This window comes from Sapajus apella, unplaced genomic scaffold, assembly GCF_009761245.1.
Source record: "Sapajus apella isolate SASKATOON/1434 unplaced genomic scaffold, GSC_monkey_1.0 scaffold164, whole genome shotgun sequence".
Taxonomy (NCBI): domain Eukaryota; kingdom Metazoa; phylum Chordata; class Mammalia; order Primates; family Cebidae; genus Sapajus; species Sapajus apella.
The window spans coordinates 1-23,374 of NW_022437104.1; the positions used below are offsets into that span (position 1 = coordinate 1).

The 23,374-nt window shown below is 45.0% G+C and overlaps 1 long non-coding RNA gene across 3 annotated transcripts; it reads right to left on the minus strand.

Annotated features, from left to right (window-relative positions):
• Nucleotides 1–902: 902 nt before the first annotated feature.
• Nucleotides 903–22,736, minus strand: LOC116542175. Of its 3 annotated transcripts, XR_004265113.1 has the most exons (4): nucleotides 22,542–22,736; nucleotides 4,157–4,330; nucleotides 1,913–2,388; nucleotides 903–957 (listed from the first exon to the last, which is right to left on the minus strand). It is a non-coding gene; the product is annotated as an uncharacterized LOC116542175 (long non-coding RNA). The 3 variants fall into 3 exon arrangements; XR_004265111.1 differs by lacking the exon at nucleotides 903–957 and having other exon boundaries at nucleotides 1,355–2,388; nucleotides 22,542–22,730; XR_004265112.1 differs by lacking the exon at nucleotides 903–957 and having other exon boundaries at nucleotides 1,355–2,015; nucleotides 22,542–22,728.
• Nucleotides 22,737–23,374: the final 638 nt, after the last annotated feature.

Genomic DNA, 23,374 nt, shown 5'->3' on the forward strand with positions numbered 1-23,374 from the left:
GTCATCTCATGAATGCTGCTGGACGCTTTCACCTGTCTTCTGATCTGAAGGAGCATTCAACACTGCAGTGCATTCTAGAGTGTTGGATTGCATATGTCTATATGCCCGTCTCCAACTTGGGTACCAATCTGACTCTGCCCTTGCTGGCGATGTGACTTTGGGCAAGTTCTTTAGTCTCTTAATCTATGTCTCACAGTTCCTTTTCTGTCATAAGGGACAGTAACATTAGTAACACACACCTGACAGTGTTGCTATGAGCACTAAATGACTGTTATTAGATATACATACATATAATTTAAAAATATAGTCATGTACATATAGCCTAAGATGAATATATTATGTAAATGAAGAGAGAGAGAGAGAGAGAGAGCGAGAGAGCGCAGAGTGCACTGAAAACATCTGGCCCACGGCAAGTATCCAGAAGTGTGAGCTTTTATTCTCACATCTCTGAACTTCTGCTTTCTGCTCTTCCCCGTTATTCCTAGCCCGTCTGCCCCAGACCCCTCTCCCTGCCCCCGCACACCTCCACCTGCCCTCCACACTCCACTCTCTTTCCCCATTGCCTGTTTCCTCTCACTCTGGACCTGAATAAATGGAAACCATTTTCTCATGATGTAGCTCAGAAAATATTAGTACCAATATTTTTTGGTACTTTCATCCGATCAAAAATGAATTTACTTTTTTGAGACAGGGTCTCATTCCCACTGCCCAGGCTAGACTGTAGCGGTGCATTCATTTCTCACTGCAGCCTTGACTTCCTGGGCTCAAGTAATCCTCCCACCTCAGACTCCTGAGTAGCTGGGAATACAGGCACGAGCCACCATGCCCAGCTTATTTTTTTATTCTTGTAGAGACACGGTCTCACCATGTTGCCCAGGCCGGTCTCAAACCCCTGGGTTGAGGAAATCCTGCTTTAGCCACCCAAGATTCTGGGATTACAGGCGTGAGCCATCATGCCTAGCCAACAATGAATATTAATGGTAGAGGTAATCAACACAAGATACAACAGACGAGGTGAATAGTATACATAAAATAAGGCCGGGCGCGGTGGCTCACGCCTGTAATCCCAGCACTTTGGGAGGCCGAGGCGGGTGGATCACGAGGTCAAGAGATCGAGACCATCCTGGTCAACACGGTGAAACCCCGTCTCTACTAAAACTACAAAAAATGAGCTGGGCATGGTGGCGCGTGCCTGTAATCCCAGCTACTCAGGAGGCTGAGGCAGGAGAATTGCCTGAACCCAGGAGGCGGAGGTTGCGGTGAGCCGAGATCGCGCCATTGCACTCCAGCCTGGGTAACAAGAGCGAAACTCTGTCTCAAAAAAAAAAGAAAAAAATAATAAAAATAAATAAATAAATAAAATGCCACTAATGAAAATTAACTGCTAACAGCTTTGTATCTCCATCGGATTCAGATCTTTACAATTTGATGGAGGAGAGTTGGACTTAATACAACTAATAGCAATAGAACGATCATACGATAATAATTTTTGGCCTTTAAACTTCACTCTTTAAAATGTTTCTAAAAATTTATATGCTTTTGTGCTACGATTATCCAATGCCCACTTACTTGTCCAAGCATTATACAAGTCACAGGGAGAGGTCACTAGAGTTCTAATTTCCTAGAGGAATTTCCATTCAAAGTTTCCATACAAGCTCATGAGGATGAAACCCCAGCATTGCATTTAGGCTCCACAATATCCTGTAGGGAGAGCTGAATATTCATTATGCTAATAAAATATGCCTTCCCCCCGCCCCACAGACTCAGATCTTGAGTCCCTGAAGAGCTGAAGAGACAATCTACACATCATCCAAGGGGTCGAAGGTAGATTTGACATTTGTGTCTCCAGAACATGCTCCAGGGAAATGAGGGAACAGCAACAAAAACAGCTTAGAATTGGTTGGAAACTTACCATATGCCAAGGACTGTCCAGACAGCTGTACTTGTCTTCACACAGTCAGTGCTCTAAACTGCCCCAAGGAGTAGATGACGTTACTAGTAGTATTTTCATGGGACTAATGGAGAAAGAAGGCACAGAGATGTTAAGGAACTTTCTCAGCATCACCCAGCAGTGAGTGGTGGAGCCAAGGGCCACGGGCATGATGAATGCTCTGCTGTGCTGCGTATTTGTGCAATCAAGGGTAAGATCCAAAGGCTACTGTAAAATATTTAGAATTTTACAACATGGGACTTCACAGGCAACAGACATTTGATTTCTTCACAAATCTTTAAGAGATGGAGACTTGAAAGGATTGGTTTGGGTATCATTTGGAGATGGTGCCCTGAGTGTGTCATTACCACAACAGGCAGCATGTCAGTGTCGGTCTCCTCACCTGAAGGTCTTGGGTTTATACATCAGAGAACACACGAAACCTGTCCCTGCTATACCTTCACAAAGGAGAAAGATGCTGTGTAACTGGGAAAGGAGACTATTCCCCTGCTCTAGTATCGCTCAGACATGTTTCCATGAAGTTAGAACTTAGGATCTTAAAAGTGCAGATTCCAAGGCCCGGCACGGTGGCTCAAGCCTGTAATCCCAGCACTTCTGGAGGCCGAGGCGGCTGGATCATCTGTGGTCGGGAGTTCAAGACCAGCCCGACCAACATGGAGAAACCCCATCTCTTTTAAAAATACAAAATTAGCCAGGCATGGTGGCATGTGCCTGTATTCCCAGCTACTCGGGAGGCTGAGGCAAGAGAATTGCTTGAACCCAGGAGGTGGAGGTTGCAGTGAGCCGAGATCATGCCAGTGCACTCCAGCCTAGGCAGACAGCAAAACTCTGTCTCAAAAAAAAAAAAAAGTGTAGACTCCAGGAATCACACCCAGTGAATCTCAAGTAGTGTGGCCACAATGGTGTCCTAGGATCTGGAAATTTGCTGCTCAGCCTAAGGAACTTTCAGAAAGCTTATTAAATCCCTTTGGTAGCAAGGCTGTCTGTCTCTTCCCAGGACAGACATGAGGTTGGGAAGTGACCTTAGAGCACACAGAACACAGGACATGATGAACTCAGTGTGAGACTCACCATAAGGGTAAGGCAGAGGGACTTCTGAGAAGGCCTCACAACGCCATCTGGCCTTTCTCCTTGAAGGCCTCAGTTTATCTCGAATCCCTTCGCTTCATGGGCAGTGAATGAAGGGGTGCCAGGAAATGACCTTTTAGATCCCAAAATGGCATGGAGTCCTCTCAGGGACCATTGAACACACAGGACAGGCGGAGACGCAAGCTACTGTCCCCCTCCCACCAGCCTTGGTTTCCTTCTTGCACTGTCATTTCCTTCCATGGGAGCCTAGAGCAATGACAGGACTTAGGGCCAATGTCTTCCCTTCACTAACAGACACCTGCCCCTCACCTGAGGAGTTCGACTCCCTTCTCCTCCCTTCAGCTGTCCTTCTCCTTCTCCCACAGCAGACAGCTGTCCTTGGCAGCCTGACAACCTAGCCTGGCCCCTTCCTCCCGTGTCCCAGCCTGGAGAGGGCTGTGCTCGCCAAGGAGGACATCAGTCCCAGGATCCCAGAGCCATGACCACCACAGAACCATCCTGAGCATCAGTGTCCTATGGCAGTGGCTGCCCTTTGACATGAAGCTTCACCACCCACCACGGCTGGCCTTGAAACATTTTCTTATCACAGAAAGTAACACAGAGGAACAAGGTTCCCACAACCCCTCCTGGGGAACATTGTGTCCTTCCCCATGTTACCGTGCTGTTTCCTCTGTACAGACTGCAACATTCCTATCCTTTTGATGTAATTAAGAAATTCTAGGATACTTCTTTTAAATCCTAAACTTGTGGTTTATAGTCAGAATATCATCACCACTTTGGGGCATTTTGGAAATTTCCAAGGGCAGCTTTGGATGTTCGCATAACTAGAAGCAGCTCCTGGCATTTGTGGGGTGAAGGTTACAGGGAGGCAAACAACTTTTTCCAGCGTCTTAAGTAAACTGGATTTTTTTCCATACACATCACTTCCCTGTGAACTGAGGGAGGATTGTGTGTTGCTTCACCTGGAAATTTAGAAAGATTTATTGATTGCTTTAGAAATCACATCACTTGCAGGGCATTCCATTCTTGGATTCCACTCTGACACAACATACCAATTATCAGTTTGCTTCGTAGCTCTGCATGCCTGGGGGAAACAGTAAGGGGAATCCAACTTACCTACCAAAGGAGTCATTTCCAGGATAAGTTGTTCGTCATTGGGGAAATCAAGCGGGAGATGCTGGTAGTGTGATCTCTTGTGAGTTGATGAACACACCAGCTATGCCTGTTGTTGTTACTGCACTGAAGCTCTCTTTGCAGGTGTATCTCCCTCACCAGGCTCCGTGGTCTCTCCTGGAACGTTGGAAACATACCCAGTAGATCCCTGTGTCCTCAGGGTGGGATAGGTGACCTCACAGGCAGAAGGAGGACAGGGAACACTTGTGGAATTGTAGTGGTCTCTACATGGCTGGATGACCAAATGCTGAGTCACAGTGATGAGCCCTATGGATGGCGGTCTGCAGAGGGTGGGAGGGGAACGCCACAAGCCTCTGCTTTAGGAGCCATGCAGCAGAGTGAGAGCAACCTGCAGTACTGATCTCAGTTATGCCCTTTAAGGGTCCCGGATGTAGGCAGCCTATTGGTTAGGGTTCCTCTGTGTGTGGGTGTGTGGAGAGAGAGAGACAGAGACAGAGACAAAGAGAGCATTTACTGGCTCATCTAACTGTGGAGGCTGTAAGTCTAAATTGTACAGAGCAGACTGTCAGACTGGAGACTGAGGGAAGAGGTGATGTAGCTCAAATCCAAGGCAGTCTGGTGGCACAATTTCTTTCTTCGGGGGGATGGGAGTCTTTTTTTTCTCTAAGTCTTTCAAGTGATTGAATGAGGCCCAGCCACATCATGGAGTGTAATTTGTATTACTCAGTCTACTGATTTTAATATTAGTCTCATCTTAAAAAACACCTCCATTGAGACAGCTAATCTGGTGTTAGAACAAATCCACGTGTACTGTGGCCTTGTCAAGCTTACACATCAAGTTTACCATCACGGCCAACTAATACAAATCCCTGTAACCATGAAGGTCTATCTTAGAAAGGCAAGTGAGTTCCTAACAGATTGTGTATGAGCCTTTTTTTGTCCAGCCCAAGCCTCCATTTCAGGCTCAGCACCAATCTGGCCAGGAAGCTGAAGCTGACGTGAATGCCTTCCAGGGATGAGGCAGTGTCAGGACAGTCAGGGCCCACATGTAAATACAATCCCAGAAGGCACACATGGTACCCCTGGACACCAAGACTTTACCCTTGTTAGCGCACCCCTAGCAGGACATAGGCAGGAGCTGGCAAAGGCCCCCAATGTACCATCCCACAGTGGGACCTTTCCCTCCAGGGTTCCTCATCCAGTCCAAACAACTCATTTGCCTCCTTGGTTTCAGAGGGACTAACAGAGGGCAGGCAGTCCGGGTTCTGTTAACCATTGACACCAGTTCCTCCTCTTCACAAGCATGAATGACATTTGTAGACATTCTGCATGGGATGTTCAGTAGCTGGGTTGACCCTGCTGACCCCTAGTTGCAGCTCTGTCAGGTGCAATTGTGCACTCATCAGTCAGTATGATTTCCACATACAGCAATTTGGGAAGGCTGAATAGGGAGCATTTTTTCAGGAAAAGGGGAAGGTTTTCAGGAACCATTTTGAAAAACAGAGATTACCATGTCCTCACTCTCTGGCTGTACCCTTTCCAGGTGTCAGGTTTTGTGCTTTTTTAATTGTTAAAAAATCAGTGTGTACCATTCTGTAATCAAAACTTTCCATTTCTTGCAAATCAAAACTATGATGAGATTATCATCTCGCCCCAGTTAAAATGGCTTATATCCAAAAGACAGGCAATAACAAATGCTGGTGAGGATGTGGAGAAGGGAACCGTCATATACTCTTAGGGGGAATGCTAGTTAGTACAACCATTATGAAGAACAGTTTGGAAGTTCCTTTAAAAACTAAAAATAGAGCTACCGTATGATCCAGCAATCCCGCTGCTGGGTATATACTCAAAAGAAAGGAAATCAGTATATAGAAGAGATATCTGCACTCCCATGTGTGTTGCAGCTCTGTTCACAGTAGCCAAGATTTGGAAGCAACCTAAGTGTCCATTAAAGAAAATGTGATACTACTATTCAGCCATAAAAAAGAATGAGATCCAGTCATTTACAACAACATAAATGGAACTGGAGGTCATTATGTTAAGTGAAATAAGCCAGGCACAGAAAGACAAACATCACATGTTCTCACTTATTTGTGGTGTGTAAAAACTAAAATAATTGAACTCATAGATATAGAGAGTAGAAGGATGGTTACCAGAGGCTGGGAAGGGCAGTGGGGAGTGGTGGGGAAGTGAGGATGGTTAATGGTTATAAAAAACAGAATGAATATAACCGACTATTTGATAGCACAACAGGGTGATTATAGCCAATAATAACTTAATTGTACATTTTAAAATAAAAGAGTATAATTGGATTATAACACAAAAGATAAATGCTTAAGGGTATATGTGTGATTATTACATATTACATGCCTGTACCAAAATATCTCATGTACCCCATAAATATATACACCTACTATGTAGTACCCACAAAAATTAGAAATAAAATATAATTTACAACTAAAATTTCAGGTGATTTCAAACATACATGAAAGATAGAGAATGAGAGAAGAAGGATGGTAAAGTATTCTGAAATTTCATTTTGTTTGAAAGAATGGAATTTTTATAAATATTAATTCACAAATCTGATAATAATTATTGGCATATATATGTACGTTTATTTAAAATATGTATTTATCTTTAACACTAGTAGGACATAAATCACATCAATATCTTTCTTTTTTTTTTTTTTTTTGAGACGGAGTCTTACTCTGTCGCCCAGATTGGAGCGTGGTGGCACGATCTTGGCTCACTGTAACCTCCACCTCCGGGTTCAGCCAATTCTCCTGCCTCAGCCTCCCAGGTAGCTGGGACTACAGGCGCCACCACCACACCCAGCTAATTTTTTGTATTTTTAGTACAGGCAGGATTTCACCATGTTAGCCAGAATGGTCTCGAACTCCTGACCTTGGGATACGCCTGCCTCAGCCTCCCAAAGTGCTGGGATTACAGGCATAAGCTACTGTGCCCGGCCAGTATCTTTCAAACCAATAGAAGAGGGTAAAAGAAAATTAAGCTCCATCAATGTTGCAACAGTTAAGAGAAGAAATCTGAAATATTTTTGAAAAGATAGTAAATGGGAAATACAAGCCTAATGTATCAGTGACCTTATAGATATGAATTGATTAACTTCATTTGTTAAAAGACAGAAATGATCAGATTCTGTGTTAAAATCCAGACATATGTTCATAAAATAAGATATCCTTAAAGTACTTAAGGTAAATGGATGGAGAGAGATAGAGCCAAACAAGTATTAATTTTTTTAAAAAGTAGGTGTGGCAATACTAATGTCAAATATAGTGGAATTCATAGTAGCAATATTAAATAGAATTTAAAACACTTTCATATTTATAAAAGTTTCGATAAACCAACAATATATTCATAGTGATTAGCTCTCGCATATCCATATAACTGTGTAAGAATATTATTACCAAAAAACCTATTAGCTAATCTGACTTACTAATTAATATAGGTGAAAAAATCTTACATAAATATTACTTATTCATTTGACAGTGCAGTAAATGAATAACACACTATAACCAAATCAGATGTTAGAAGCATCAGCTGGTGTAACATTAGAAAGTGAATTAATGGGTAGGCACAGGGGATCATGCCTATAAACCTAGCACTTTGGGAGGCCGAGACAGGAGGACTGCTTGAGACAAGAGTTCAAGACCAACCTGGCCAAATAGCAAGACCCCATTTCAAAAAACAAATGAAATTTTTAAAAACTTATAAATATATTTAGAAAAAGTCAGGCTGGGTATGGTGGCTCATACCTGTAATCTCAGCACTTTGGAAGGTCGAGGTGGGTGGATCACTTGAGGTCAGGAGTTCGAGACTAGCCTGGCCAACATGGTGAAACCCCATCTCTACTAAAAATAAAAAAATTAGCTGGGCACAGTGGTGGGCACCTGTAATCCCAGCTACTCGGGAGGCTGAGACAGGAGAATCGCTTGAACCTGGGAGGTGGAGGTTACAGTGAGCCAAGATCATGCTATTGCACTCCAGCCTGGGTGACAGAGATTCCATCTCAAAAATAAATAAATAAGTTTTAAAAAGAAAGTAAATTAATGTAAGTAATGATATATTAATGAGTTTGAAAAATAGTCTCAATAGATATTATAAAGATACTTGATGAAATTCAATATATACTTTGAATAAAATCAAATATCTCTTTTTAAAAAAAACCTTTCCATTTCTTTAATTATCCTCTACCATCCTCTAGACCTTTTCTCTGAAATAATCATATGCAAGAGGGACAAAAGAATTTTCAAAGAAAAAAATTTTAATAAATCAACCAAAATACAAATCATGTTCAGAAACTGATCAGGATGAAATTCCAGATTTAAAAACAAATTTAAATAGATTTGCATAACTTTTTATCCCTTTTGTCTCTATCATTTATCTAGTGAGCAGCCTGGAAAAGCTCAATGCTTTACTGGTAACAGCTGTATTAAATGGTCAACGTGCCTTACCAAGGTGTGTGCACCAGGGAAACAGAGCCAGGCTATTAGTCCTCTGTTATGCAGAGGCCAAAGGCCTTGGTGCTTTAAAGGTTCACTGGAAACGACTAACATAAAGGTAGATTAATAGGAGAAAAGGCATACAAACTTACTTAACATGTATACATGGGAGCCTTCAGAATTAAGATCCAAAGATACAGGGGACATTGTCCATTTTCATGTTTAGGTTCACCAAAGTATGGACAGCCATGAAGAAATATTATTGAACAAAAAGGGTAGGAGCTAATGCAAATAGACTGAGTGGGGAAACCCAGCAAGGCCCGTGTGTCTGGACTCTTCTAGGCCTTTCTGAGCAGCATTCCTTCCTTCTGAGTGTGGGACAGAACCGTCTCCAGAATGGGATCGGGGTCTTACGACCTACAGTCAAACAAGGTAGGTCAGATCATTTCTTTATGACCCACTTTTTTTTTAATTTCCCACTGGCAATATAATACGGCCAACTTTTACATAGAAAGGCAGAGGGAAAATTAGTCATATTTTCAAGTTTGACAACTAGCTTTGGGGAAAAGGAATTCTGGTTTCTATGGCCTGCCTTGGGGAAGAGGGATCCTAGTTTCTATGGCTAGCTTCGGGAGAAAATGAGGCTGAGAGACAGGAGGGCAGGAGAAGGTCAAAGAAAAACTTTTTCTTCTGAGGGTGCCTCCATTTTGGAGTACTGTTTTCTGAGCACAAGTTTACACTTGCAAATTGTAATTAGTCTAGAAGGTGGAACCCAGCCGGGCACAGTGGCTCATGCCTGTAATCCCTGCACTTAGGGAGGCCAAGGCAGGAGGACTGATTGAGCCCAGGAGTTTGAGACCAGCCTAAACAACATAGGGAGACTCCGCCTCTACAAAAAGATAAGAAAATTAGTCTGGCATCCTGGCACACGCCTGTGGTCTCAGGTACTCGCGAGGCTGAGGTGGGAAGTTTGCTTGAGCCTAGGTCGAGGCTGCAGTGAGCCATGATCGCACCACTGTGTGCCCTTAATCACATCGGGGTCACCACCTGAGATGTGAGTTCCACCGCCACAGAAGTCTGACCTGCAGACCCTAACCCAAATACAGATGAATGAATGCATTCTAACACTATTACAGTGTTTCGAGTGGACTAGGGCTGGTCATCGGCTGCTTTCAGAGGATGAAATGCAACCAATTCAACCAATCAACCCAGACCCTCTGCCCCTCACACATTTATTCCTGCAACATTTTAAAACAGAGGTTCTAAGTTAGCACACTTGTGGATACTTAACACAGTTAATAGAATGGTTTTAAGACTGATAAAAGCTTTTGGTTCCCGGGCCCAGAGTAAATGCAATTAACGGGTAATTCCCCTTTGATCTTCCCTGCGAGACCACCCAGCACAAAATTAACATGAATAAACAGAGTGGAGACAAACGGGTATGGGGTAAGGCCTTTTGATCAGTCTCTCTCTTTCTAACTTAACATAATGGATTGGCCGCCTTCGGCCTGCCCCAATAAAACCTTTTGGCCCTCCAAAAGGTTTGAGACTAATCTATAACTTTCTCTAATATATCTTTAATATTTTCTGTAATATTTTGCCAACCACCCCGAGTGAATCTCAATACCACTGCACTGCAGCCTAGGCAACACAGTGAGACCCTGTCTCAAAAAAAAGAAAAAATACCCCTCCAGCCTTCCCTGAAGGGGATGGACCCTCTAGCAATTTATAACATTGAAGGATATAGCATTTCACATCAATTTTATCATACATCCAGATGCAACAGCCATAAAACAAACAGCCATTTTTAATTCCTTTTTTTGGCTCTCATTGCAATTACAGGGTTAACATCATAGCTGCCAGAGGAGATTCCTTCTGGAAGGCTGGGAGGGGCTGCAGTAGCAGCAGCAAAGCTGAAGAAAAGGCTGGAGGAATTTTTCTCTTTGTTCCCTTTGGTTTATCTAAGCTTTGCTCCAGCCCAGGGAACTGATTTAATTTTTTCCTTCCTTGGAGGAGAGAGAAACCCAAATTTTTAACATTTTTCGACCAACCCAACATTACTTATGTGAATTTCCAGTCCCTTTCTTCCGTTTGGAGGAGAGAATAAAAACCAAAATCTTGACCTGGCTGTGCTCCCACCCCCCAATCTCCAGCATGGCAAAAGACACCAAGGAATGCAATGATCCAAGTCTCCAGGAGTTGGATGTGTTCTTTTTAAATTCTATAAGTAACATTTACCTCTCACAAGAGACAACAGCTAGCTGCTGTTTCACAGCATGTGTGAGACCATAATCACCTGAGCACAAAAGGTTCATCACCCACTACTCCTTCATTCTTTCTTTACTCAAACAAGGCTTTCACCATATTTTAGCGAGTCAGGCTCATTCTGGCAAATCCTACCACTGTCACAACTGTGTCAAGGGTCCCCAAGACCACTCCCATTTTCGATTATTTGCTGGGAGGACTCACAGTCAGCATGTAGCCAGACTCATGGTGGTGAAAATTTATTACAATAAAAGTATACAGCAAAATCAGCACAAAAAAAGGCATATGGGGCAATATCTTGAGGAAACCAGCCCAAGTTTCCAGCAGTCCTTTTTTAGGATTGTCACAGAATTTGCTCCTCCAGAAATCAACTGTGACATGTGTGATGTGACATATTTTCTATCAGAGCAGCTCACTAGAGATTCAGTGTCCAAGACTTTTACTGGGGGCTGGTCACACAGGCACCCTCTGCCTAGCATGTGCTTAGATTCCAGACTTCCAGAATGAAAGCACCTATGCAGCATAAACTATATTTTGTAAAAACAGTTTAGGCAGAGGAAGGGAAACATGGGAATCCTTCCCAAATCCAAGTTCTGTGATGCCAGGCAAGGGCAAACATGGTAAGCAGGCCCTTCCAAGGAAAGTCTCAGGCTTCCTATTTATTAACCCTTTTCTGCCAGCACACAACAACAGACCTTCAAAACACAAAAGCAGGCTGGGCACGGTGGCTTGTGCCTGTAATCCCAGCACTTTGGGAGGCCAAGGCGGGTGGATCATCTGAGGTCAGGAGTTCGAGACCAGCCTGCCAACATGGTGAAATCCCATCTCTACTAAAAAATACAAAATTTAGTTGGGTGTGGTGGCACACACCTGTAATTCCAGATAGGAGGCTGAGGCAGGAGAATCACTTGAACCAGGAGGCGGAGGTTGCAGTGAGCTGAGATCACACCACTGCACTCCAGCCTGAGTGACAGAGTGAGATTCTGTCTCAAAAAACAAAACAAATAAACAAAAAAAACCCCACAAAATCAAAATCCCACATAGAGGAAAAGATGAACAATTTACAATTATAATTGGAGATTTCAATACTCTCTCAATAATATATAGAAACAGTAGAAAGAAAATTAGCAAGGATATAGAAGAACTGAATGACATCATTTACCCTCTGAATTGGATTTACATTTACAGAACCATCTACGTAACACCACTAGGATATACATTCTTTTCTAGTACATGTGGACACTTCACCAAAATAGCCCATACCTTGGTCACAAAATAAACCTTATCAAAGGTAAAATAATTGAAATCATACAGAGCATGTTCTCTGATCAAAATAGGAAAAATAAAAAAACACCAAGGAGTAAGAGAAAGTAAACAGGAAAATCTCCAAACTTAGAAATTAAAACATCCATACATTTATAAATCATCCACGGGTCAGCTGGGCGCAGTGGCTCACACCTGTAATCCCAGCACTTTGGGAGGCCGAGGCGGGTAGATCACAAGGTCAGGAGATCGAGATCATCCTGGTTAACATGGTGAAACCCCGTCTCTACTAAAAATACAAAAAATTAGCCAGGTGTGGTGGCAGCACCTGTAGTCCCAGTTACTCGGGAGGCTGAGGCAGGAGAATCGCTTGAACCCGGGAGGCAGAAGTTGCAGTGAACCGAGATCGTGCCACTGCACTCCAGCCTAGGTGACACAGTGAGATTATGTCTCAAATAAATAAATAAATAAATATCCACGAGTCAAGGAGCAATACAAGGGAAATTAGAAAATATTTTAAACTGAATGAAGATGAAAATACAACATATTAAAATTTGCAGGATGCAGGTAAATCAGTGCTAGGGAGTAAATTTATACCATTAAATGTTCATATTGGAAAACAATAAAGGACCCAAACCAATTATGAAACTTTCCACCATAAGACACTAGAAAAAGAAAATAAAAATAACCCAAAGTAAGCAGAATGAGGGAAATAAAGATTGGAGCTGCAATCAGTAAGACTGAAAACAAACAAAACAGGGAAAATCAATGACCCAAAAGCTCTTTCTCTGAAAAGTTTAATACAAGTTAGAGACCCCACAAAAATGAAAATAATACTATGAATAACTAATGTATACTAATTCATAAGTATATGAATGCATATACATTCAGCAACTTAGATGAAAATGATACAATTGCTTGAAAGACACAAACTACCAAAGCTTATTCAAAAATAGATCGTTGGCCACTGGCTCATGCCTGTAATCGCAGCACCTTGGGAAGCCGAGGCAGGCAGATAACTTGAGGTCAGGAGTTCAAGATCAGCCTGTCCAACATGGCGAAACTCCATCTCTACTAAATAATAATAATAATAAAATAAATGGGGGCTGGGAGCAGTGGCTTACACCTGTAATCCCAGCACTTTGGGAGGCCAAGGCAGGCAGATTATGAGGTCAGGAGTTCAAAACCAGCCTGCCCAATATGGTGAAACCCATCTAAATAGAAATATACCTATTAAAAGATGGAATTGATGGTTAAAATATTTACCAAATCATGTTATAAGATCAGCATTACACTGACACCAAAATCAGCCAAAGACAGCATTGACAAAACAACAACTATAGTGTAATCTCCCTCATGAACACAGATTCAGAAAATTATCAATAAAATATTATCAAGAAAATATTTGGTTAATAATACATCCAATAATATATAAAAAGGATAATGCACCAAGACCAAGTGGGATTTATCCTAGGAATGCAAAGCTGGTTCAATATTCAAAAATATGTCAATGCAATCCACCATATTAATATACCAAAAATACCACAAACTCCAACCACATGGTCACAACAATTGATACAGATAAAGCCTTTGACAAAATTCAACAGTCATGCATAATTAAAAAAAAAAAACACTCAGCAAACCAGAAGTAGAAGGAAGCTTGCTTAACTTGATATGGAGCAACTAAAAAAATACCTTGGCCGAGCCTAATGGCTCATGCCTGTAATCCTAGCACTTTGGGAGGCTGAGGCGGGTGGATCACGAGGTCAGGAGATCGAGACCATCCTGGCCAACATGGTGAAACCTGTCTCTACTAAAAATACAAAAAAATTAGCTGGGTGGGGTGATACACGCCTGTAGTCCCAACTACTCAGGAGGCTGAGGCAGGAGAATTGCTTGAACCCAGGAGGCAGAGATAGCAGTGAGCCGAGATCGCGCCACTGCACCACAGCCTAGGCGACAGTGCAAGACTCTGTCTCAAAAAATAAAAATCTTACACCTCATATTATACTTAATAGAGAAAGACTAACTGCTTTCTTCATAACTTCAGGAACCAAACAAGGTTGCTCACTCTCACCCCTGTTATTCAATATTGTACTGAAAGTTCCAACCAATTTAAAAAGGCAAGAAAAAGAAATAAATGGCTTACAGATTGGAAAAGAGAGACTACAACTACTCCAGCTCACAGATATTATGATTATCTACATAGAAATCTTGTCAAATTTATAAAAAATACTTCTTGAATGAACAAGGGAGTTAAGCAACATTATAGAATATATGTTCAACAACAACAAAAAGCAAAGCACTTCTATAGACTAGCAACGAACTGCTTGGAACAAACACTTTTAAAACTACACAATACCATTTACAATAGCTACCCCTCAAACTCTAACAAAATATGTGCAGGAATCATATGCAGAAAACCATCAGAAGCTAATGAAAGAAATAAAGAAACAACTAAATAAAGAGAGAGACATACTATACTCACGGATTAATAGACTCATTATAGGAATGATGTCACCAAACTGATGTACAGATTTCAGGCAATTCCAATCAAATTCCCAGCAGAATTTTTTGTAGATACAGACTGATTCTAAAATTTATGTGTAAAAGTAAAGGAGCTATAATAGCCAAAATAACTTTGAACTTTGAGAGCCTGAGGCAGGAGGATTGCATGAGCCCAGAAGGTTGAGGCTGCAGCGAGTCATGATCATGCCAATGCACTCCAGCCTGGGTGACAGAGTGAGACCCCATCTCTGCAAAAAATAAAAAAACTTAGCCAGGTGTGCTGGTGCATACCTGTAATCCCAGCTACTCAGGAGGCTGAGATCGAAGGATTGCTTGAACCTGAGGCCAAGGTACAGCAAACTGTGATCGTGGTACTGCACTCTAGCCTAGGTGACAGAGAAAGACCCTGTCTCAAAACAAAACAAAAAAAAAACTATTTGCCTTATTTTTGTGGATACTTCAATAGAAAGAGAACAGTCTTTTCAACAAATGGTGTTGGAAACATTGGACATCCAGGATATTTATCCTAGAAGAAGGAAAATTTATGTTTACACAAAAATCCATGCACGAATGTTTATGGCGGCTCTATTCATAATTGCACCAAATTAGAAATGGCCCAAATGTCTTTCAATGGGTGCATGGATAAAGAAAATCTGCTACACTCATACAATGGAATATTATTCAGAAAAAAAGAAGAAACTATTGAAATATTCAACAACTTGAATGAAACTCAAGGGGCCAGACGCAGTGGCTCACGTCTGGCATCCTAACACTTTGGGAGGCCAAGGTGGATGGATCACAAGGTCAGGAGTTCGAGACAAGCCTGGCCAAATGGTGAAATCCCATCTCTACTAAAAATACAAATATTAGCTGGGCGTGGTGGCACGAGTCTGTAATCCCAGCTACTTGGGAGGCTGAGGAAGGAGAATTGCTTGAACCCGGGAGGCAGAGGTTGCAGTGAGCTGATATCGTGCCACTACACTCCAGCCTGGGCAACAGAGCAACACTCCGTCTTAAGAAAAAAAAAAAAGAAAAGAAAGAAAGAAACTCAAAAGTGCTATGCTGAGTGAAGAAGCCAGTCTCAAAAGATTACAGGCTATATTATTTCATTTCTATGATATCCTGGAAAAGACAATAGCATTATGATAGAGAACAGATCAGTGGGTACCAGGGCTTAGGGGTGGCTGAAAGGAGTGACTATACAAGGGCAGCACAAAGAACCCAGGAAGTTCTTTGGGGTAATGCATATGTCCCGGATACTGACTGTGATGGTGGTTATATCAATCTATGCATGTGTTCAAATTCATACAACTATACCTCAAGTGTCCATTTTACTGTATAATTTCAAAAATTAAGAAAATCTGCCATGGTGGTGGGTACCTGTAGTCCCAGCTACTAGGGAGGGTGAGGCAGGAGAATCGCTTGAACCCAGGAGGCGGAGGTTGCAATGAGCCGAGGTTGTGCCACTGCACTCAAGCAGCCTGGGCAACAGACAGAGCAAGACACCATTTCAAAAAAAAAAAAATGCTCACACAAGACAGGATGTTCAAAAAGTAAATCAAACAGTAACTAACCATTCAATAGGAAAATGACTGAATAAACTATGGCTACAATAAATGATGGCATATGATCCAAATCACGTCAGAACAGGTGAGTCATTATTTGGATCAATTATCCAAGTGTTAGCCTGGTGGCTGTTGTGATGATGACGCACGGATCTAATGACTGCATGTGGGTCTCAGTAACTCACGGTGAGCTCACTGGGCTCATCGTGGGGCTCCGTGTGGGCAGAGATAAGGACAAACAGGAAGGAACAGTGACACAGTGGCTGGCCACCCCAGAACACCAGAGACAACCTCTCCTGGTCCCCAGCCCACAGATCTGCTCACAGCCTCAGAACTTCCCCCGCCTGTCTTGAGGACTTCCAGGAAGGCAGCCCCTGGCTGTGCCTGAGGTGGCCGCATCCATCCTTCTCCACCAACCCTGACCCTCTCCTCCTCCTCTTGGGCCAAATCTGCTTTCTCCACACCTCGGCTCCCCTCCATTCATGAGCATCCCCTGCGTGTTGGGGGTGTGATGATGCCCATTGCGCAGGTGAGGAGACTGAGGCCTGCACAGCATGTCAGTGGGCCTGTGCTGGGTCGGCCGTGCCTCAGCCCACAGCTGTGCACCCCCTCAAGCCATACAGAGATTGTCTGCTGCCTCCTCTCCTAAGGGATCCTCCTGGCCTGTGTCTCCCCCAGAGCACCAGGCCTGGAGCTTCTAGACCCGGAGTTCAGACCCTGGGAGAGGACTGGGTGGAGGCAGAGCCAGCAGCTGGCCAGGATCTGGCGGGGTGTTGGTGGTTTCTTCCTGAGCCCCAGGCTCTGCTGGGGTCTGTCCCCAGCATTTTCAGGATCCAGGTCAGTGCCCTGAGGACTAGCCAACCTATAGCCTGACATGCCCTGGGCACGGGCCTCAGATCAGTGCATCTTGTAGAAGAAAGCATATAATGCAATCATTAAATAAGAAAAGATAAAATTATATGAGAATTTTCCTTTAGCCATGGAAATGAGCTCAAGGAAAAGGAACAGGAAGGAGTAAAAAGCCATCTGCTGATGACCCCAAACAGCACTAAAACCTGGCCCTAGGCTGCCCCTACCTGTCCACATGCAGAGAGGGAGGCTCCGAGGGACACCCAGCCTGGAGCTCATGCACCCTGAGACCTGTGACCCCACCACGAGTGAATGTTTAAGACTGTTCCTCTGTCTTCTCTGAGGTTTTCCCGGTCTTGGAGATGAGATTACTCCTGCTGGCAAAGCTGGGTATCACTGCAATGAGACTGCACTGTGCCTAGAGACACCAACCTCACCGTGGGACCACAGATTTCTGTCAGGGTTCCCTGACTGAAAGGAAAAGGTCACTTTGACTTAGCAGGAAGCTCAGGTTTGGACTTGGTCTCATCCTGGGCAATAGACACTGAGAAGAGGAAGTAGAGGGGTTGTAGGATGTGGGTGGGTGACAGCAGGGCTGAGGGTTGACGACAGAGAGAGCAGGGACCATTGTGAGACTATGATGCTGGCTCTGGCCAGGAACGGTGGCTCATGCCTATAATCCCAGCACTTTGTGAGCTCGAGGCAGGTGGATCACTTGAGGTCAGGAGTTTCAGACCAACCTGGTCATCATGGAGAAACCCCATCGCTACTAAAAATACAAAAATTAGCCAGGCATGGTGGCACATGCCTGTAATCCCAGCTACTGAGGAGACTGATGCAGAAGAATCACTTGAACCTGGGAGGCGCAGGTTGCAGTGAGCCAAGATCGCATCACTGCACTCCAGAGTGGGCAAGAGTGAGACTGTCTCAAAAAAAAGAAAAGAAATAAAAGATGCTGGTCCTGGTCACAAGGAGGAGGAGGAAGAAGAGTACCAGGGAGTCCTCTGCAAAGGACTGTGCTAAGAGCTGGAGCTGATGAGAATACAGAAGGCCCTCACCTGTGAATGGGTGATAGAAGTAGAGTTGATAGTTGCGGAGCTGGCTGAGAAAAGCAGGATTCAGGTTAGGTGGTCAGCCAGTGTCTGGTACAGAATCACGCTGAGGGGAATGCTGATAGTTTTCGTATGAATGATTGTATTAGTCAGGGTTCTCCTGAGAAATAGAACCAATGGGATATCTAGATATAAATATATAAGAGGGGACTTGCTATGGGAATTGGCTCATGTGACTGTGGAGGCTGAGAAATCCCGCCACTTCCGTCTGCAAGCTGGAGAGCCGGGAAGGTGGACGGTATGATTCAGTCTGAGTCCAAAGGCCCGAGAACCGGCAGAGCCAGGGGTGTTAGTCACGGAGTCTGTAAGGCCTGAAAACCTGGAGTTCTGATGTCCAAGGGCAGGAGAAGATGGGGTGTCCCAACTCCAGAAGACAGCCTTCTTGTTGTACCTGTGCCCACGAGGGATCGGACAATGCCCACCCACGTGGATCTTCCTCCCTCGGTCCACTGATTCAAAGGCCAGTCTCTTCCGGAAACACCTCACAGACACATCCGGAGATAACGGTTTGCCAGCTATCTGGGTTTTTCTTAACTCCATCAAGCAGACACCTAAAATTAACCATCACAATAGTGATATGAAAAGCCTCACTCTGTGAACTGCCTGAGACATGCTGTTCTCCGCCACAGGGTGAGCACTCACTGTCTGGGTCCATCTGTCTACCTCTGTGGCCCCAGTCCGGGGACAATAACAGTTACCATCAAGGCTTGCCAAAGAAAAGGGTATGTGGTGGGCAGAATAGTGTCCCCAAACCCATCCATGTCATTCTCCCTAGAACCTCTTCCAGCCAGGGGGATGCCACTGGGCACGTACTCAGTCTTGCCCTGTGCCCAGCACTGCTCTCGGTGACTGACCAGTCACCTCACCTCTCCTTCACATAACCCTGTGAGGAGGAAAAGTTATTACCCTGATGACAGACAAGCAAAGGGAGGCACAGAGAACTGAAGCCACTTGCCCACCATGTCACCGGGGCAATTTAGTCCCAGCCAGTGTCAGTCCAGCCCCTGCCCCTGTCCACCATACTACTCTGCCTCGACTAATAGACCTGTCTAACATGGGCTCAGGAGGAGGGCAGTACACACGTTTTCCCCAAAGCCCACACCTACCCTACCTGGCAGGCATTAGCCCCCTTTATAAATGGGGAACTGAGGCTGGTCAAGGACAGGTGATTTGCCCAAGGTCACACCACCAGGGCTTGGGGTTCCAGGCTTTTATGAAGCCTGCCAGGCCCCAAAGCCCAGGTGTCCCAGGCTATTGTGGGTGTGAATGAGGCCTGAGGGGTGATGGGCCCCAACATCTGAGGACAAAATGAACAGGTCCTGTCCATCCCCTGAGAGACGATGGCCCCTCTCTATGGCTGGTGTCAGGAGCACAGGATAGAGGATTCCCCACCAGACGATCTCCACAAACAGGCCTGAGGGAGCCTCTAGGATAGAAGGCAGGACCTGGAGCCAGGGGAGATTCTGCAGGAAGGAGGCCGCCTACACTACGTGGTCCACACCAGGAGGCCGGGGGCACTGCAAGCCTGTGTGCAGGAGTCACGGACACTCACGCTACTCCCACTTCCCACTGCACTCTGCTTCACTTGTGAGGGTTTCTTTTTGTGCCCGAGAGTGTATAAAACATCAGTGTATGTTTTAATGACAATAAGTTGCACATTCATGTAATAACCATAAAGTTTAAGGTCCATCACCATCTCAGAAGTCCCCAGGGTCCCTTCTCAATCAGCGTGTTTTTCCTCATGTCCCCCATCTTCCCTTTCTGCCTGTCTCTTCCACCTCAGTTCCCTTCTCATTCCTAAAGTCCTGCCCTCCATCAGAAGTAGAAACGTCATGCTGGCCATGGTTCCCGTATTATTATTTCTCATTTCTACTGGCTGGCTGGCTTACTTTCAGTGTGGATAGCACCTTCCCTCCAGCTGTGGGGCTCAAGCCCTGTGTCTCCTGTGGTACAATAGGTCATGCCTCTTTTAGGAATTTCAGGTGTGAGCAGGAAAACAGGCTCAGGGCATTTCTCTGAGCCTCAGTTCCTTCATCTGTGACATGAGAGAACCCTACCTTCCTCCCAGGTTGTGGGAGAAATAGAGATGGGGACACTGGGCACCTGTAGTGAGTGCTACGTGTCAAAACCTGGGATGAGGCTTTCTTTACCATCACACATCCTTGAGATCCCGGACCCACCAGGCACTTCCCCTGCTCCAGGGCTGTTGCACTTGCTGTTCCTTCTGCCTGGAAAGCTCTTCCCTCAGGTAATCGCAAGGCTTGCTCCTCACTGCCTCCAGGTCTCTACTCAGTCATCACCTCTCCAGGGATGCCTTCTCCACACAGCCTGAATAAAATAACATCCTGCCCACTTAGCCATTTCCCTGACCCTGTCTTAACTTTTCTTTTTTCTTTCTTTTTTTTTTGAGACAGAATCTCACTCTGTCACCCAGGCTGGAGTGCAATGGCGCACCCTTGGCTCATTGCAACCTCTCCCTCCCGGGTTCAAGCAATTCTCATGCCTTAGCCTCCCAATTGGCCTACCAGGCACCTGCCACCATGTCCAGCTAGTTTTTGTATTTCTAGTAGAGATGGGGTTTCACCATGTTGGCCGGTCTCGCACTCCTGACCTCAGGTGGTCTGCCCACCTCAGCCTCCCAAAGTGCTGGGATTACAGGCATGAGCCACCACCCAGCCCCTTTCTTAACTTTCTATGTAGCACTTACCACCCTGTGATGTGCTACATATTTACTGACCAACTCTATGAAATCAGGAATGTTGTTATTTTTGGTTTCTGTTATATCCACAGAATCTAGAACAGTACTCAGACATACAGCAGATGTTCAGAAAATTCTTGTTGAAGGACGGTTGTAGTGGGGCCCTTTATACACATTGCTAAGATGCATAGATGCCCTCCAAGATGGATATTGGCCCCATTGTACTGATTATGATACATACTTGGTTCAAGGAGACAAGTGACTTGCCCAATGTCACACAATCAGGACTTGGGGGCTCCAGGCTTTGAAATCATGTCTGCCAGCCTCCAAAACCCAGAGTTCCCGGACAGAGCTCTTGCAACCAAAAAAGTAAGAAATTTCACTCCTGAGACACAGAACCCCAAACAGCTCAGATACGCAAAGACACCACAAACAGTTCACTAATCTCACAACCTGAAACAGACTTCAAAATCCCTGCACAGAGACCTCACAACTTGACACAGACCCCCAAACAGAACAGAGAGCACACATGCTGTGCCAAAACCCCCACACACAACAGACCAAAGTTCTCACTCCTGGGAAACAAATTAAAACTATTCACATGTCTCACACTCTAGAGAGAGGCCCCTCAAACCATTCAGACACCTCCCAATCTAATACAAAACAGAAACAGAAGTTCGAATAACTCAGAAACATCACATCATCTTAAGATAAAGTCCCCAGACAAATCAGAGAACCTACATTCTGGGCAGAGACCCCTCTCCTCCGAACAGCTCAGATACTTTACACCTTAAGCAAAATTGTCCCCACCAACACCAGCTCAGAAACATCACAACTTGGGACCCAGAATTGCAAACGGCTCTGAGACTTCATTCACATCCTGGGGTGCAGAAACCTACATAGAGCTCTCACACCCAGGGACACAAATGCCCGAAAAGCTCAGAAGATGCACACCCAGGCCAGGCATGGTGGCTCATGTCTGTAATCCCAGCACTTTGAGAGACCGAGGTGGGAGGATCAGTTGAGGCCAGGAGTTCAAAACCAGCCTGATCAACATAGGAAGACCCCGTCTCTACAAAATTAAAAACAGCTGAATATGGTGGTGCACACCTATAGTCCCAGCTACTCGGGAGGCTGAAGCAGAAGGATCGCTAGAGCCCAGGAGTATGAGGCTGCAGTGAGCCATGATCAGCCACTGAACTCCACCCTGGGTGACAGAGGGAGACTCTACCTGGAAACAAACAAGAGAAAAGAAGAAAAGAAGGGACATCCAGACATATAGGCACACAAAGCCTAAGAAACCTCATACGGTGGCACACAAAATCCACTCAGACAAAATATCCCACTCAGACACAATCTGGTCCCCAAACGGTCCAGAGTGATCAAATATACCCAAACTGCATCTGAGATGTCATACCTAAAGATATACATCCCCAAAACTACCTTACCCGCTTTACTTCCCAGGCAAACACCAAACAAGCTCAGAGACCACTCCCTGGACATTGAGTGTAGCGGGAGGAATGATGGTGCGGTGCCAAAAGCACCAGACTAGGCTTGTGACGGAGTTAAGGGTAAACAAGACTGAAAGAGTTAAGGGTAAACAAGAATGAAAGAGCTCACGTGAAGCAAATGACTAGTGCAAACCTTGCTGGGGTGGCATCTCCAGCCCCTTTCGGACAGTCGGTTGGTGAGTAGGCCAAAGAACTCTACTCTAAAAAGCCACACACCCTCCTCGCTCCAGCTGTCTGAACTCCAGCTCTGCAATCAACATGCCTGTCCCAAACTGAAGGCCAATGGGAACCAGGGACGGGACGAGGGAGGCAGGGCCTAGCCGGTCCATCCGGAGCCACTGCGCGCCCCGGAAAAGCTTAGTCCGGCGCTCACGCAGTGACCAATCACCGCCCGGGACGGCCCTCGACCCCGCCCTTTAAATCTCGAAGCCAATCGCTTGCCCCTTTGTCGTCCCCGGCGGGATTTGACTATGTAGAAACGAAGAGGTGGAGGTGAAGTGAAAATGATGGCTGCACCAGGTTCGAACGGGCTGGGAGAACCGAGTGGTGAGAGTAAGGAAGTACCTAACGGGGCGGGAACTGTGGTGGATTCTCCACGTGGGTTTAAAGAGACCCTTAGTCCTGTCACACACAAGAGATTATTCCAAAATGGACAGGCGGAGTGGACTGTCCTTCCTCTGCGCTCCTCAGTGGTACGTCCCAGGATTGAACTGTTCCATCCCGCGCGCCCCTTGGTGGTGCAAACAAGGAACAGCTAGGTGATGCAGATGCCCGTCGACCATTCTGGGCTGCCCCTTTAAGGATGAGAGGGCATAGTCAGGACAAAAACTGACTGCATACCCACTGCAATCTTGAACAAGAGAAAAGCGTTCCTAAGCAGTAGCCTTCCAGTACCTTCCTGCAGTGTCCACCATCAAACATTTACTGCATGCTGGGCATTGTGCTCACTTGTGCCTCCCTGGGTAA